Source organism: Rattus norvegicus, chromosome 1 (assembly GCF_021556685.1).
Source record: "Rattus norvegicus strain SHRSP/BbbUtx chromosome 1, alternate assembly SHRSP_T2T, whole genome shotgun sequence".
Taxonomy (NCBI): domain Eukaryota; kingdom Metazoa; phylum Chordata; class Mammalia; order Rodentia; family Muridae; genus Rattus; species Rattus norvegicus.
Window position 1 is genome coordinate 56,279,637 of NC_141534.1, and position 17,395 is coordinate 56,297,031.

A 17,395-nucleotide genomic window follows, 5' to 3' on the forward strand; every position below is an offset into this window, starting at 1 on the left:
CGTTCTAAAGTTAACTAATATTTCAGAGGCCCCAAAGGCTCTAGAGCTCTCAAAGCATTACACAGCATTCTTGCAGGTAGGAGCAAAGACGTCTGAGAAGAATGGGAGCTCGTGGGTGGCAGGCAAACACAGCTATCTCAGAACTTGAACATTTAGTAAGGAGATGTAGATACACTGTCAGGAAAGGAAGAACCGTGTTGCTGTGCCTCCTGTGACTTAAGTGCTAGAAGAACACTTTGTCGCAGTTGAGTCTGCATCTCTTTCTCAGCATAACAGAGTTATTTAATTTTAATTTAATTAACGGTGTGAGAAATGAACATAGAACCTGTGTGGTTGACTGAAGGACCCTACAAAACATTATCTGTAAGGTATGCTCGCAAGATGGTAGAGGGGAATGGGAAGGGCCTGCTCTCTGGGAAGTCTGAGGCAGGATCGCGAGTGGGCTGGGAAAGAGATGCCTCCAGGTGAGATGGGTATTCAATGCCACAGTAAATTGATTTGTATTTTACAAGCACTGTGGGGACCTTGTATTTCTTGAGAGGACAGGAGCAAAATGAACCTGTGGGTTCAATGAACCGGTTCAATGAACCGGTAAGCTAGACTGGAAAATTCCTGTGGGTAGGCATAGTGCGCATGGGCATGAGTGGCCAATGAACGATACTAGCCCCCCCTCTCTAGGATTTAGCCACGCCCTTCATTCGTTACTGTGAGGATTTTCAGAACAGAGGTTGTGGCAGTTTCAGCATCAAATACCTGTGAGTATGAAGGGAGCCCAGGGAATTTGAAACCGCCCCTATCTGCTCTCAGGAATGTGGGAAAAATAAGAGAATTGGGATTGGCTTGGTAGCACTCTTTCGTGAGTCTTATCTTGAGTTCCCTTGGGATGGAGCCCAATTAGGTCTGCTTCTTTTCGGAATATTAGGGAAGTTGACCTGTTTACTCCTCACTGTCTTTATGGCTCCTTTCTCCAATTGCCACTTGGGTCCTCTTTGACCTCTCATTTGCTGCATTAGCACCTCAAGGTCTCCTGACTTGGTACCTCCCTCAGCTATGCTGAACATCCACAGACTACATACTGAGCAGGATTTGGGAGTACAGCTACTAACACCAAAAATTATGTAACCCTACGCGTTCCCTTCTTAGAGCACACAGTAGAAAAAATAGACCGATAAAGTGAACAAAAATATAAACACTATGCCTGATAATGGCTGCCAAGCAGAGAGTCTGAACATTACATGATCTAAACTCAGCCCCACCCTAAAGTTAGAGTCCTTGTCTGGGCTGCAGGGACAGAAAGCTCCTGTTCAACAGAGGAGACTGAGGGCTTAGAAGACAGAGGTCTCTGTGGAAAGTGATATGTGACCAGCCAGGGCTTGTGGTATACTGGAAAGAAGGTAGAGACTGAGGGAATGGGAGCTCAAGCCCCACCATCCTAGCCAACATATAAAGACTATGCTGTGACCTTAACCAGAGAGAAGACGATCTGTTCTGCCTCTTAAAGGTGAGTTTGTAGCAGGTTTTCTTCCTGACCAGAGACGTGAGATGACTGCATGAGAGCTCCTTATAAGAGAAGGCTTGACTTCCCAGTAGAAGACAAGGAACTCTGTGGGCATGCTCCAAGGGAAAGTGGTGAGAACCACAATCAGCATTTTTGATCTTTGCAAATTTGCCTAAGTGGACATTGAAAGAAGAAACCTTTGTTCCAGCAACAAGTGTTAAGTTTCCTGGGGACCGCACAGCTCTGTTTTGTTTCAAGGCCCAACTTAGCTATCCAGAAGCTTCACCCTGGGACTGTACCTTAGCACCCAACTCAGGACCACTTTATCTCACCTTGAGAAATAAATCTTAAGATCTAATGCTTAGTCCCATCTACCCCAAGATAGAACTGAGCTTACAGCAGTGAATTTCAGGCTCCAGGACACACCAAGAACGCACACTGTAATATTTTTGGGCTGCCTGCAGAACTGAGCAGAGGTTTCTGTGGGCTTGAGATTGGAAGTCTTGGGTCCAAGAATTGGCTCCAGTTCTCCTCAGTTTGTAGGTAGCTGATTCCTTTAGGTGTTCTGTGGTTTCTCCCTGCACCCTGTAAGTGTCTGTTGCTCTATGGTTCCCTTCATAAGACCCCAAAGACATTACAACAGAGCCCACCTTTCAGGCTTCCTTGAATCGATGACCTTGAAGGCACTGTCTTTAAGTGTCACCTGCTCAGTGTCAGGGACTTCATCCTTCACCATATGAATTGGGGTATATCTTATCCAACCTAAGGCACTCAAGAGAGACTCATATGGTCAGGGCAAACCTGACAGAAATTTCTCACAGAGCCCCATTCTAATTGGACCAGACTTTGTAAATGTGTCCCAGGTCTTTTTGGCACTGCTATCCAGCATTGTTCTCATGGTCTAACTTTGTCATTTATGGGGAGAAACTGCACAAAAGGCATCCCATGAGAAAGGAAGAACAAGGCAGTCAACTTGTAGATGGAATCCTATTATAAATGGCAGAGACCCTAAGGAATCTGCTAAAGTTTAGCATTGAACAATTAGTTATACCAGAACAATGAATATGAGCTCTGTCAACAGAAATAAAGCATTTCTATATCCTAGCAGTAAACAAAACAATAGTTGGGAAAAATTCTATGTCGTACACCATCTTTAATAAAAATCAAAAATATTTTCAAATTACTTTGAGGAAGCACATACTAAACTTTTAACTATAGCTTCTATTATTGTTTGAAATCTAGGAAGTAAGTAAATTTCATCAAAATATTACAGAAATTTTCATACTCAACAGAATACATTTAGAAATTAACAGTGTATAACTCAGAGGTTTTCAAACTCATATCGTGGGTTCTCTTTACCAATCAGAGTTTAGAAGTGCAGATAATGCTGTCTCCAGGTAGTCACACATACTCTGTGAGAAGATTTAGAGAGTTAATTCTCTAACAGGAGGGTCCGCATCCCAATCTGGAGACAGAATTCCCTTCAAGAGGGTCTAAATCACCTGCAGATATGAGTAGCCCCCTCAGAGGAAGGACTGAAGCTCCTGCAGGCGAGAATGACAAAAATGAGAGGATCCATAGGAGGAGGGACTTAATTTCTTCTCTGATGAGACTGCAGCACCAGCAGGAATTTGACTCTGTAGTCTGAGAGATTATTTTCATCATGATGTTCTGAGTTCCCTGAATCCACAGCTGGAATACTGAGCCACCATCAAGAACACTGAACCTGGACCAGTTGTCTTAAGGGCATTAAATACGAATTTCACTTCTTTGGCTTATAAAACCCCACCATGCTCTAGCTTCCTTCCAACATCCACCCTTCATTCCCCACCATCTCAGCTTCTCAATAAATCCTTCCTCTCCTTGATTTTCCAAACCACGTATGTCTTATGATCACCTACACACACACGCACACACACACACACACACACACACACACACACACACACACACACACACACCTGGCTTTGAAGGGATCAGATTTTGATTTTTAAGGCTGAACTGTTTCTATGGCTTTCTCTGGAAACTCTGCTTCCCAGGTACTTTCCATGGTACCTTCCTGACCAAAGGTTAAAGAGTCCAGAGTGTAAAGCTTGCATCCCTGGTAGTCCTCAGGTCTGGAGCTGATGGGCTCAGAGCCATGGGGTGTGTGTGGGTAGCCGGCCAGGCCTTGCTGAGGCTGACTTGTCTTGTCTCTGCAGTATGTGAAGGAGTCTTCACAACCTGACAGTTGACTTTCTCCTTGCTGAGGCTGTTTCTACCATTTCTTGCACTCTGTCCATTCATGGTGTTTCAAAGTGGGCAGGTAAGTGCTGTGTTGATGCATTTTTTGGATCCTTGGTTGCAGGTTAAAGAAGAAAAGATAGTTGAACTAGAAACAGAAAATGCTGTTCTGTCCCTGAGATTGGCAGAGATAACGAAGTAATGTTTTGCTCTGACCAATGAGCCACAGGTGAGTGTTTGCTTTGCGTAGGCTACTGTGGTTGCAAAAAGGTGGAAAGGACTGCGGCTCTCCTTAGATGGTTGGTTTCTTCCACTGAGGTGCACACTTAGTGTGTCATCCAGAAGTGGAACAGAGATTAATCCTAAATTTTTCATCCCCGTGCTCAGAAGTATTTAAGGAATAATTCATTAATGATACGTCCAACAGTTGGTGGTTCTTGAGAGTGGGGTTGTACAATTTGTGCATCATGAATTCATTCATATAAGTTTTAATAAATCTATAGATATAGTAGTCACCTTCAACACCCAATGACTTGGTCTAAATAAGTGCAAACCCAGGTGTTCAGAAATGGTGTCTCAGACACCCCCACAGCATGCCACACTCCAGGATAGGGATGCTGCACAGTTCAGATGCAGACATTTCCAGTGTGGCTGGTTGTTCAGTATGCCCTTCGTCTTCTCACGGGCTCTTCTTGGGTGGCAGAACCTGCAGTGACACTCCTTTGAGTTATTTTCTTTCGATTTTTCTTTTGAAGTTTAGTGATCTTTTTTCAGGTCCCTAATCTTGCATGAATTGGATCCCCTGCAGACACATAGTCTTGTCTTAAACTGGTACGACTGTGTGTGTGTCTCTCTGTGTGTGTGTGTGTGTGTGTGTGTGTGTCTATGTGTCTGTGTGTTTTTCTGTGTGTGTTTCTCTCTCTCTCTCTCTCTCTCTGAGTGTGTGTGTGTGTGTGTGTGTGTGTGTGTGTGTGTGTTTAGAACCACAGATTTCATGATCCTACCCCATAGCTGATCCACTCAGAATACATGGAAGAGGTAGGAGCATGAAATAAAAATAAAGAAAAACCAGGGTGGAAGGCAGGGCCTTGGGAGCAGAGCATGAGAGGAGGAAGAATGCAGAGTGCATGGAAGCAGAGTGTGAAAGTACAGCAGCAGGCATGAAGGCCTTGCAAGTGCTCAGGGTGTGGGGATCAGGTGTGTTAGGAGCTCAGGGAGAAGTTGAATGTGATGAGCTTTCAGGTTTAACTACTGTCTGATCTCTGCAGTGCCATCCCTAGAAAAGTGACCCTTGCTGTTGATGATGTAAGCAGTCCCTAGTGCCTTAGTCACATCACAGACACATTGACTGTCAGAACCCAGTGTGCTGGCCCCTACACTGGGAAGCCCTCAGGGGTGTAAGGAGCATGCACTGGTTTTCTTTGTGCCATACTCACCCTGAGTGAGGAAATGTTTCTGCACTTCTGCTGTTACCAGAGATAATAAACATGGGTGACATTCCTGATAGCCTGTCTGTATGACGATTTTGCTTCAGCAGTGTTAGCTCTCTGGCTTAAAAGATCCAATCTAACAAGTGATAAGATTTCACCCAGTAGGGAAATATGAAAGCAGTTAACTGAAATACATACTTGGCAATTCTGAATTTGAAACAGGCCTCAACCTGACTCTGTTCCTCCTTACCCTCCTCAGATACCTTAGTTTTGTCTACATGCATTCCTGGTGGCAGCTTTGAGGACCCAATTCTGACTTGTGACTGGACATGGGTCATGTTCATGGGCTGGGGAAGTACCAGATGACCATTCTGTGGCCCCTGTATCCATGTAGTTAATGGAGTTCCACAGACCATGACAATAACTCAGGATACAGAACCCATTGCAACAGATGCTCAGCTGAAAACATGGAACTCAAGACTATAAAGACAGCTGACATGCAACATGATGCTAATCTTTCTAAGCTCCTCAATGTTTCACCAAATACCTATAAAGATCGAGTACCCTAGCACACACTGAGAAGTGTGGAGAGAAAGAATTCCATGCCTATGGTCCTCTGCTTATGAGAAATAGATTTCAGGACAGTAAATAGTTTTTGAGGGTAAGTTTCTCTTTTATAAACACCAGTCTCTCTCTCTTATATACTAGTTTAAAATTATTTATTTTTATTTCATTTGCATTGGTGTTTTACCTGCATGTGCATCTGTGAGTGGCTGTCAGATATCCTAGGAAGTGTGTTGTGTTGGGCAATTCCATTTAAAACAGTCAGAACAAAGAGGAAATGCAACATGAACAGTAGCAATCAGGTCCCTCTCCTTAGGTCCCTGTGGATGTAGCTGCTCTTGGTGCCTACAGTGTCTTCTTTGTGAATGCATGCCATGCTCTGAACTATAGCTGTGATGGCTTGTGTCCTATGGCTACTAGAGTACCAGCATCTCGCCTTGTTTCCAAAATACCTGCATCCACCCCTGTCTCCAGGCAAGCATTCTGAGCAAGAAACAATAGCCACATGTAAAGAATGTGGGATTTGTCAGTACACAAAGAATATAGTTTCCTTATCAAAGCTTCATTAGAAAGAGTGTAGTGTGAAGGAGAGAGATGCCATAGACTAGGACTCCAGTTACACAGTAGTCTCCATGTGGCTTTGTCAGACACAACTAGGAAGGGTGTTGGTGACCTGTGCAGACTTGGAAAAATATTTATCATGCTTCCCTATGATGAAAGCCAAGAAGAAAACTGGGACAGATGAGAGCTGCTTAGCTCAGGCTGACCTCTCTTCAGTGGGAAGACCAGAGTTATGTGTGGCTTCTATCTCTGTGTCTCAGGAGGAAAGTGAGGTCAGGTGTTCTTGTGCCTGCTGTTTTCACTGCTTTTAACAAGAAGGCTTCTTCCTTGAAAATGGTATGCTTGAGGGTAGCAAGGTCTGTCCCTGTCATCATTTGATTATGGATGTCCCCAAAAGGCCTTGTGCTGGAAGCTCATGTAAGAACCATTAGGACTAACCAGCTGTGACTGTGGACTATATATGCCCATAATCTTAGAACTGTGGGACAGTGTGATACCAGCCTATTCTTGTAGCTGACAGTCAGCCTGGCTGAGATGACAGACTTGTGTTTCAGTGAGTGGCTTGACTTGAACTTGTAAGGGAGAGAGTGATGAAAAAAGGACTTAATCTTTTCATTTTGTCTCTTCATGCTCACACAACACACACACACACACACAAACACACATACATGAACACACACTCATGACATATACATGCATACAGACACATATGTGCACACACAAATGCACACAGAGGCACACATGTGCACACACACATGCCCACACACATGCACATACTCACAAAAACACACATGGAACACACACACACACATACATGCATTCACACAACTCAGATGCCCACACACACGGGTGCACACACACATTCACATACACATATACCACACCATACACATCATGCCATACCACACAGAGGCACACACACAAATAAACACATGGAAATCACACACACAAGTGCACATGCACACAAAGACACACATATATAGATACGAACACACACAACCTACATTATACTACACATATCATAAACACACAAGCACACAGACACACACACAGGTGGTGCCTACTGCAAGATGGTTATGTCATGTCTAGAGGGAGCCTGTGTAGCAAAACCTGGTGGCTATGAAAAGATCCAAACTCTTCCCAAACCCCTCTCACTTCTCATCATGCCATGGGATCTTTCTCTCTAGCACACACTCCAACCATGATATCATATGGTACTATGACCAAAGCTGAGCCAGTGAGGTCACCCCAGCTTTCAATAACAAAACTGTCCCAAACAAACCTCTTCATGCATAAGCCAGCTTCAGTCATTTTGTTCTTGCAACAGAAAGTGGACTTGCTCAGGCACCCTTAAACAACACTCATTTCACAGTGTGACTACTGTCATGGGGTTATGTTTTAAGAGTGCTTGTGAGAGGAGGACCAGGCTGCAGCTGTAGAGGTGAACTGAGATGGCTTTAGCTTTGAAAGACCCCCAAACTTGGGGAGACTCTCTCCAGTCACAGGTTGAGGTGCCCCCAAGAAACGCGAGTAGCCGGTCTTGATGTAACAGCAAGAGGTAGCGTTTATTAACGAGATCCCGGACTGACACCTATCTCACACAGGAGACAGAGGAATCGGCCCCGAGCCTCTTCAGGCAGGGGTTTATATAGGAGAAGCCAGGGGGTTTCGCGTGGTTATCAGCAAGGGAAATGGGTACAAGGTCTCATCTGCAAGCAGTACGTGCGGGCTGGGGTGTTCTCAATATAGGAGAATGTCTTTATCTGTAGAGCAGGGAGTCATCCGTCCGGATGGCCCCCTTCCTGGAACAATCCCTCGACCTTGTTTATAGGCTTGGCCGGGCACATCTCAGGCCAGCTCTGTCCTGCCCCCTTATCTGCTGTTCTTTTGCAGTTTTTATGAAGTTTTTATTTTAACTCTTCAGCTTCAGTTTAGTATATTCCAGAAGAGAGAAGTTGGTTTGTGCAGGAATATCTTCAGATTGGAGAGGCTCAGTGTTTGATGCTGGGAAATGGTAGTAATAACTCTATCACTTCTCAGTTGTTGTACATGTCAGAAAGTCTGCAGAAATAGTTATTTTGGTCACGTTTTGAATATATTTGGCTGTAATTTAATGTAGACATCACAAAATGAATTTAGAAAGCTGCTGACTGCTAATATTGGTAGTTATGGATTTAACTTCAAGTGTCAGGACACATGTTTTGGTATAGCCACTCTCCCATGTCATAAGATTTAGAATACCTGCTCTCTCTGGTCATGAAGGTTAGTTAATAGCTCCTCTTCAAGGTCATAAGAGCAAAGCTGGCCATTGTCTCATGTCACAAAAGTCAGTGTGTCCAACAGGGTATCATGAATCTGTTTGATGTCTCTGAAGGATTTATTTTCTTTTAGAGTTAGGTATTTTATTTTGTGTATATGCATGGTCCACATATATGTGGGTATGTGCACTGTATGTATTAGGCAGTGTCCCCAAAGTCATAAGAGGGTCAGATACCTGAGACCAGGAGTTGCAGATGGCTGTGAGCTGCCTATGGGTCCTGCAATACACGTGCAGGTCCTCTGCAAGGGCAGCCAGTGCTCTCAAACCCTGAACCATCTCTCTAGTTTCTGCTCTGTAGGTTTTCTCGTGTCCTGTTGATTACTGTCTGCTCCACTAGCCTGTTCCACAGGAATCAGTCTTATGATTGTGTAGCATCACAACACGAAAAACAGTTTAATCTCTGACTGGATGCCCTGACAGATTTTTAGAAAGAATACAAATTGACAGTACTTGTTTTTGAATATTAACAGTACCTCTGGAACTAAACTCAGATCGTCAGTAAGTTCCTTTCACCTCTGATCCATCTCACCAACGAACACAGTATATTCTATTCTGTTCTTAGTGCACCATGTATTGCCTCAAGAAGCAGCATTGTTAAGACAAGCAAAAGAAGACTTATAAAATCTTCAGAATTTGAGATTTAAAGTCACCCATAACTGGTGCTACACATCATTAATGGCACCACTTGGGAGAGAGAGGCTCTCTAAACTGTCTAAACTACTCTGGTCTACATGTTAAATATTAAGATAGCCACATTTTGTGGTGTGACCCTGCCTGAAAATAACCAACAAAAACCCAAACACACACACAGACCTCTACACAGGCACACACAGACACAAACACAGACACAGACAGACTGACAGACACACACACACACACACACACACACACACACACACACACACACACACACACACACACAGAGAGAGAGAGCAATGTCCAGTTGCTACCTTTCTCATTCCTCAAGTGGGCTTTCAGTGTAACTATTTTAATCTCACCTACCTCAGTCCTTCCAGTCTGTAGGCTTCTGTTAAACCCTCAGGAATTGGCAACTGACATCAGGCCGGTTTCTGCTTGCTGGTGGGGAAATTGGGTGTTGTTGTTTTGTTATTCTGTACTCCCTTAGCCAACCACCCCAGGCCCTGAGAAGTTTCCATTTACCTCCTTCAGAGGACTCCTTCAGAGTTTTTAAGTCATACTTAACAAAGTAAGAAACCATTTGTTTTGATTGCAGCATTTAGGGTTGTGTTGAATAGGTACCAGCAGAATGTATGCTGTTTATAAGTAGGTCTGTGGGTTAGGACTAGGTGTAATTTTATCTGCTGAGTGAGTGAGTGTTTGCTCAATGTCCTTGCCCCTTTTGGCTTCTGTGGTATTTTTATTCCTGAAGACTAAAGGGTTTGAGTTTGCGTGGGATCCTTCTGTGATTTCCGTGTCCAGCACCTCTGGACTTATCCTATAAGTATTACCAGATTAAAAGGGCTGTTGATTTTCCATGGAGATGCTTGTTTACATTTTTACTTAATCCACAACTTATGTGAAAGAGGAGGGAGAGCAGCTTGCTGGCTCTGCAGCAACACACATTGACCCAGAGTGAAGGTTCTCTCTGTTACTGATTCGAATTCCTGAATCACCATGACATTTTGAATGAGCTATCCTCCACTGTCTCGGGCATTTGAGTACTCCTTTCCCAGTTGGTGAATCTGTTTGGGAAGATTCAGGAGGTGTGCCCTTGCTGGAGAAAGAATGTCATCTGGGCTGGACTTGAGGTTACTGTGATTTTCGTGACTCCCAGTGCACCTTCTGCTTTGTACTTGTGATTCTAGATGTGAGCCCTCAGTTTCCTGCTCCTTCCACCATGCCTTGTTTTTTTGGTTTTTGTTTGTTTGTTTGTTTGTTTTTTATTAACTTGAGTATTTCTTATTTACATTTTGAGTGTTATTCCCTTTCCCGGTTTCCGGGCAAACATCCCCCTAATCCCCCCCTTCTTTATGGGTGTTCCCCTCCCCCTCCCCCCCATTGCCGCCCTCCCCCCAACAATCACGTTCACTGGGGGTTCAGTCTTGGCAGGAGCAAGGGCTTCCCCTACTACTGGTGCTCTTACTAGGATATTCATTGCTACCTATGAGGTCAGAGTCCAGGGTCAGTCCATGTATAGTATTTAGGTAGTGGCTTAGTCCCTGGAAGCTCTGGTTGGTTGGCATTGTTGTTCATATGGATCTCGAACCCCTTCGAGCTCTTCCAGTTCTTTCTCTGATCCCTTCAACGGGGGTCCTATTCTCAGTTCAATGGTTTGCTGCTGGCTTTCGCCTCTGTATTTGCTGTATTCTGGCTGTGTCTCTCAGGAGCGATCTACATCCGGCTCCTGTCTGCCTGCACTTCTTTGCTTCATCCATCTTGTCTAATTGGGTGGCTGTATATGTATGGGCCACATGTGGGGCAAACTCTGAATGGGTGTTCCTTCAGTCTCTGTTTTAATCTTTGCCTCTCTCTTCCCTGCCAAGGGTATTCTTGTTCCCCTTTTAAAGAAGGAGTGAAGCATTCACATTTTCATCATCCATCTTGAGTTTCATTTGTTCTAGGTATCTGGGGTAATTCAAGCATTTGGGCTAATAGCCACTTACCAATGAGTGCATACCATGTATGTCTTTCTGTGATTGGGTTAGCTCACTCAGGATGATATTTTCCAGTTCCAACCATTTGCCTACAAATTTCATAAAGTCATCTTTTTTGATAGCTGAGTAATATTCCATTGTGTAGATGTACCACATTTTCTGTATCCATTCCTCTGTTGAAAGGCATCTGGGTTCTTTCCACCTTCTGGCTATTATAAATAAGGCTGCGATGAACATAGTGGAGCACATGTCTTTTTTATATGTTGGGGCATCTTTTGGATATATGCCCAAGAGAGGTATAGCTAGATCATCAGGCAGTTCAATGTCCAATTTTCTGAGGAACCTCCAGACTGATTTCCAGAATGGTTGTACCAGTCTGCAACCCCACCAACAATGGAGGAGTGTTCCTCTTTCTCTGCATCCTTGCCAGCATTTGCTGTCACCTGAGTTTTTGATCTTAGCCATTCTCACTGGTGTGAGGTGAAATCTCAGGGTTGTTTTGATTTGCATTTCCCTTATGACTAAAGATGTTGAACATTTCTTTAGGTGTTTCTCAGCCATTCGGCATTCCTCAACTGTGAATTCTTTGTTTAGCTCTGAACCCCATTTTTTAATAGGGTTATTTGTCTCCCTGCGGTCTAACTTCTTGAGTTCTTTGTATATTTTGGATATAAGGCCTCTATCTGTTGTAGGATTGGTAAAGATCTTTTCCCAATCTGTTGGTTGCCGTTTTGTCCTAACCACAGTGTCCTTTGCCTTACAGAAGCTTTGCAGTTTTATGAGATCCCATTTGTCGATTCTTGATCTTAGAGCATAAGCCATTGGTGTTTTGTTCAGGAAATTTTTTCCAGTGCCCATGTGTTCCAGATGTTTCCCTAGTTTTTCTTCTATTAGTTTGAGTGTGTCTGGTTTGATGTGGAGGTCCTTTATCCACTTGGACTTAAGCTTTGTACAGGGTGATAAGCATGGATCGATCTGCATTCTTCTACATGTTGCCCTCCAGTTGAACCAGCACCATTTGCTGAAAATGCTATCTTTGTTCCATTGGATGGTTTTGGCTCCTTTGTCAAAAATCAAGTGACCATAGGTGTGTGGGTTCATTTCTGGGTCTTCAATTCTATTCCATTGGTCTATCTGTCTGTCTCTGTACCAATACCATGCAGTTTTTTTCACTATTGCTCTGTAATACTGCTTGAGTTCAGGGATAGTGATTCCCCCTGAAGTCCTTTTATTGTTGAGGATACTTTAGCCATCCTGGGTTTTTTGTTATTCCAGATGAACTTGCAAATTGTTCTGTCTAACTCTTTGAAGAATTGGATTGCTGTTTTGATGGGGATTGCATTGAATCTGTAGATGCTTTGGTAAAATGGCCATTTTTACTATATTAATCCTGCCAATCCATGAGCATGGGAGATCTTTCCATCTTCTGAGGTCTTCTTCAATTTCTTTCTTCAGTGTCTTGAAGTTCTTATTGTACAAATCTTTTACTTGCTTTGTTAAAGTCACACCGAGGTACTTTATATTATTTGGGTCTATTATGAAGGGTGTCGTTTCCCTAATTTCTTTCTCGGCTTGTTTCTCTTTTGTGTAGAGGAAGGCTACTGATTTATTTGAGTTAATTTTATATCCAGCCACTTTGCTGAAGTTGTTTATCAGCTTTAGTAGTTCTCTGGTGGAACTATTGGGATCACTTAAATATACTATCATATCATCTGCAAATAGTGATATTTTGACTTCTTCTTTTCCGATCTGTATCCCCTTGACCTCCTTTTGTTGTCTGATTTCTCTGGCCAGAACTTCAAGAACTATATTGAATAAGTAGGGAGACAGTGGGCAGCCTTGTCTAGTCACTGATTTTAGTGGAATTGCTTCAAGTTTCTCTTCATTTAGTATAATGTTAGCAACTGGTTTGCTGTATATGGCTTTTACTATGTTTAGGTATGGGCCTTGAATTCCTATTCTTTCCAGGACTTTTATCATGAAGGGGTGTTGTATTTTGTCAAATGCTTTCTCAGCATCTAATGAAATGATCATGTGGTTTTGTTCTTTCAGTTTGTTTATATAATGGATCTCCATATATTAAACCATCCCTGCATGCCTGGGATGAAGCCTACTTGATCATGATGGATGATTGTTTTGATGTGCTCTTGGATTCGGTTTGCCAGAATTTTATTGAGTATTTTTGTGTCGATATTCATAAGGGAAATTGGTCTGAAGTTCTCTTTCTTTGTTGGGTCTTTGTGTGGTTTAGGTATAAGAGTAATTGTGGCTTCATAGAAGGAATTCAGTAGTGCTCCATCTGTTTCAATTTTGTGGAATAGTTTGGATAATATTGCTATGAGGTCTTCTATGAAGGTCTGATAGAATTCTGCACTAAACCTGTCTGGACATGGGCTCTTTTTGGTTGGGAGACCTTTAATGACTGCTTCTATTTCCTTAGGAGTTATGGGATTGGTTAACTGGTTTATCTGTTCCTGATTTAACTTCGGTACCTGGTATCTGTCTAGGAAATTGTCCATTTCCTGCAGATTTTCAAGTTTTGTTGAATATAGGCTTTTATAGTAAGATCTGATGATTTTTTGAATTTCCTCTGAACCTGTAGTTATGTCTCCCTTTTCATTTCTGATTTTGTTAATTTGGACACACTCTGTGTGTCCTCTCGTTAGTCTGGTTAAGGGTTTATCTATCTTGTTGATTTTCTCAAAGAACCAACTTTTGGTTCTGTTGTTTCTTTCTATGGTCCTTTTTGTTTCTACTTGGTTGATTTCAGCTCTGAGTTTGATTATTTCCTGCCTTCTACTCCTCCTGGGTGTATTTGTTTCTTTTGGCTGTAGAGCGTTTAGGTGTGCTGTCAAGCTGCTGACATATGCTCTTTACTGTTTCTTTCTGCAGGCACTCAGTGCTATGAGTTTTCCTCTTAGCACAGCTTACATTGTGTCCCATAAGTTTGGGTATGTTGTACCTTCATCTTCATTAAATTCTAAAAAGTTTTTAATTTCTTTCTTTATTTCTTCCTTGACCAGATTATCATTGAGTAGAGCATTGTTCAATTTCCACGTATATGTGGGCATTCTTCCCTTATTGTTATTGAAGACCAGTTTTAGGCCGTGGTGGTCTGATAGCATGCATGGGATTATCTCTATCTTTCTGTACATGTTGAGGCCCGTGTTTTGACCAATTATATGGTCAGTTTTGGAGAAAGTACCATGAGGAGCTGAGAAGAAGGTATATCCTTTTGCTTTAGGATAGAATGTTCTATAAATATCTGTTAAGTCCATTTGGCTCATGACTTCTCTTAGTCTGTCTACGTCTCTGTTTAATTTCTGTTTCCATGATCTGTCCATTGATGAGAGTGGGGTGTTGAAATCTCCTACTATTATTGGGTGAGGTGCAATGTGTGTTTTGAGCTTTAGTAAGGTTTCTTTTACGTATGTAGGTGCCCTTGTATTTGGGGCATAGATATTTGGGATTGAGAGTTCATCTTGGTGGATTTTTCCTTTGATGAATATGAAGTGTCCTTCCTTATCTTTTTTGATGACTTTTAGTTGAAAATTGATTTTATTTGATATTAGAATGGCTACTCCAGCTTGCTTCTTCTGACCATTTGCTTGGAAAGTTGTTTTCCAGCCTTTCACTCTGAGGTAGTGTCTGTCTTTGTCTCTGAGGTGTGTTTCCTGTAGGCAGCAGAATGCAGGGTCCTCATTGCGTATCCAGTTTGTTAATCTATGTCTTTTTATTGGGGAGTTGAGGCCATTGATGTTGCGAGATATTAAGGAATAGTGATTATTGCTTCCTGTAATATTCATATTTGGATATGAGGTTATGTTTGTGTGCTTTTCTTCTCTTTGTTTTGTTGCCAAGACGATTAGTTTCTTGCTTCTTCTAGGGTATAGCTTGCCTCCTTATGTTGGGCTTTACCATTCATTATCCTTTGTAGTGCTGGATTTGTAGAAAGATATTGTGTAAATTTGGTTTTGTCATGGAATATCTTGGTTTCTCCATCTATGTTAATTGAGAGTTTTGCAGGATACAGTAACCTGGGCTGGCATTTGTGTTCTCTTAGGGTCTGTATGACATCTGTCCAGGATCTTCTGGCTTTCATAGTTTCCGGCGAAAAGTCTGGTGTGATTCTGATAGGTCTGCCTTTATATGTCCACCATGCCTTGTAGTCATGGAACTTAACCTCTGGTAACAAGTGGTCTCTGTAATAGGATCACTAACTCCCTACTTCTTTTATAGTTTGCTGTGCTCATGGCATTTCTGTCACAGAAATACAAATGTAACTAATGCAGATGGTGATGTAATGGAGTGGACTCTTGCTGTGTGACACCTGATCCTGCCAGGTTGTGCTTGTTTGGTTCTTGTTTAGGGGAATATGGAAAACTTTGGAACTTTGACCTAGAAGTTGTTGAATGGTCTAAGAAGAGCTTAATGGTCTATACTGGCAGGAGCTTGGAATGCTCAGGAGTGCCAAGAACTATTCAGACTGGGGAAGCCCAGAACAAGGGGATTCGGAAGGGAACAATGTTTACGACTGGCTAATGATATTTCCTGTGATGCTCTTACAGAAATATGGGTTCCTTCTTCCCACACCCTAATACCTTACCTGAGGCTAAATTTAAAAGTAATAAACAAAATTATTTGGTGCAGATTTGAAGAGAGCCTTGTATAACCACTGTCATGTTGTTCTTAGCAATTACTCTTAACAGGTCTATAATGAATCAAAGCAAAGGAGGCAAAAAAGAAATAAAAAATTATAGTTTGGAGTGAAAAGGACACTGGGAAGATTAATATTATAATGAATGCCCATGCCAGAAGAGAGCCTGAAATTTCTTAGAAGAATAGCACCTTAATAAGAGGCCATCTCTCCTCAAGGAACGACATCACTAAACTAAGCTTCTATTCTGTAATCAGGAGTAACTGATTTAGGGTTTTACTGCTGTGAACAGACACCATGAACAGAGGTACTCTTAAAGAACACATTTGTGTCTGGCTTACAGATTCAGTGGTTTACTTTACTGTCATCAAGGTGGGAGCATGGCAGCATCTAGGCAGACATGGTGCAGGAGGACCTGAGAGTTCTACATCTTCATCTGAAGGCCTCTAGGAGAAAACTGATTTCCAGGCAGCTCAGACAAGAAACGTAAAGGTCACAGCCACAGTGACACATGTATTTCATCAAGGCCACACTTAGTCCACACCTCCAAATAGTCCCACTCCCTGGCCTTACTGTTTTCAAATCGCCACAGGAACATTAGACATTTTCAGTTCCTGGAATCACCTTTGATCAGAAGCTGTGGCTGCTGTGGTTCATGGGGCCCAGGTCTTTCCAGAATCAGGCATCTTCTCATGTATTCTCATTGGTCACTGGAAGTAAAGAAGCTCAGCAAAGGACTGCTGTGTGGGCTGAGACAGCTGAGAAAGTCTGCTTGGGAAGGTGTGTCAATTTTTGTCTCTACATAGAGACAGGATAGGGGTTACCTGACCTTCCCTGGCCAGTTTCCATTTGGGACCCCTGGACTGTAATCATTGTCTGGTAGGCAAGTGTCATTTGGCATTCAATGTCATGTTGTGCCTATTGTGTACCCAAATTTGATACAAGACTTGAGAATGTAGGCTTGAAAGGTATCCAGTTCCTAATCTGGGGAGGAGAAGAGCAGGCCTGAGAGGAACAGGCTTCATGTGCAGAGGGAGGTCCATCTGTACATGGGTGAGAGAAATTCAGAGAATGTTAATCAAATCTGGCAATCTGGGGGAGGGTGCAAACAATCAATGACAGTAAAGTCAGCTTCAAACTTGGGAGAAGGTTTGTTGCCACTGTTTGCACACCATGCTTCAGAGATGGTGACTCACAGAGAAGCTCTGTCTTGAGTTCATGGCACTGAGCATGTGAGCTGAGCACTTGACATCTCAAGTTCTATATGTTGTCAGGGGCCTTACACAAAGGCCCTTATCTACCTGCCAGCATGTTGCTTTACTAGTAGTAGTCACATGAATTTAAATTTCCTACTTGTTTGTGTTCTTAAAAGCTCACCGATTAGTTTTAGCTGAGTCTCCGAGGAGACTTTGCTCTCACATGCTGTAAGTTTTAAAGATATGGTGATTAATATGAATAACTTTTCATAGGTCAATGCAGGGCCCACAGTGACCTCACCTTGCTATCTTGAGCTGTTAACTCCTGGGC

General features: G+C 42.7%; 1 long non-coding RNA gene across 6 annotated transcripts in view; it reads left to right on the forward strand.

The window, feature by feature from the left end:
- Nucleotides 1–627: 627 nt before the first annotated feature.
- LOC148006998 (uncharacterized) overlaps nt 628–17,395 on the forward strand; it is a 28,268-nt gene continuing 11,500 nt past the window's right edge. For 3 of the 6 annotated variants that reach the window (XR_015645573.1, XR_015645561.1, XR_015645537.1), the window contains exons 1-2: nt 675–755; nt 3,846–3,950. This is a non-coding gene — a long non-coding RNA (uncharacterized LOC148006998). Of the gene's footprint in view, nt 756–3,845; nt 3,951–17,395 lie in introns of all 6 variants that reach the window. The other 3 variants (XR_015645581.1, XR_015645549.1, XR_015645583.1) reach the window with 2 other exon arrangements.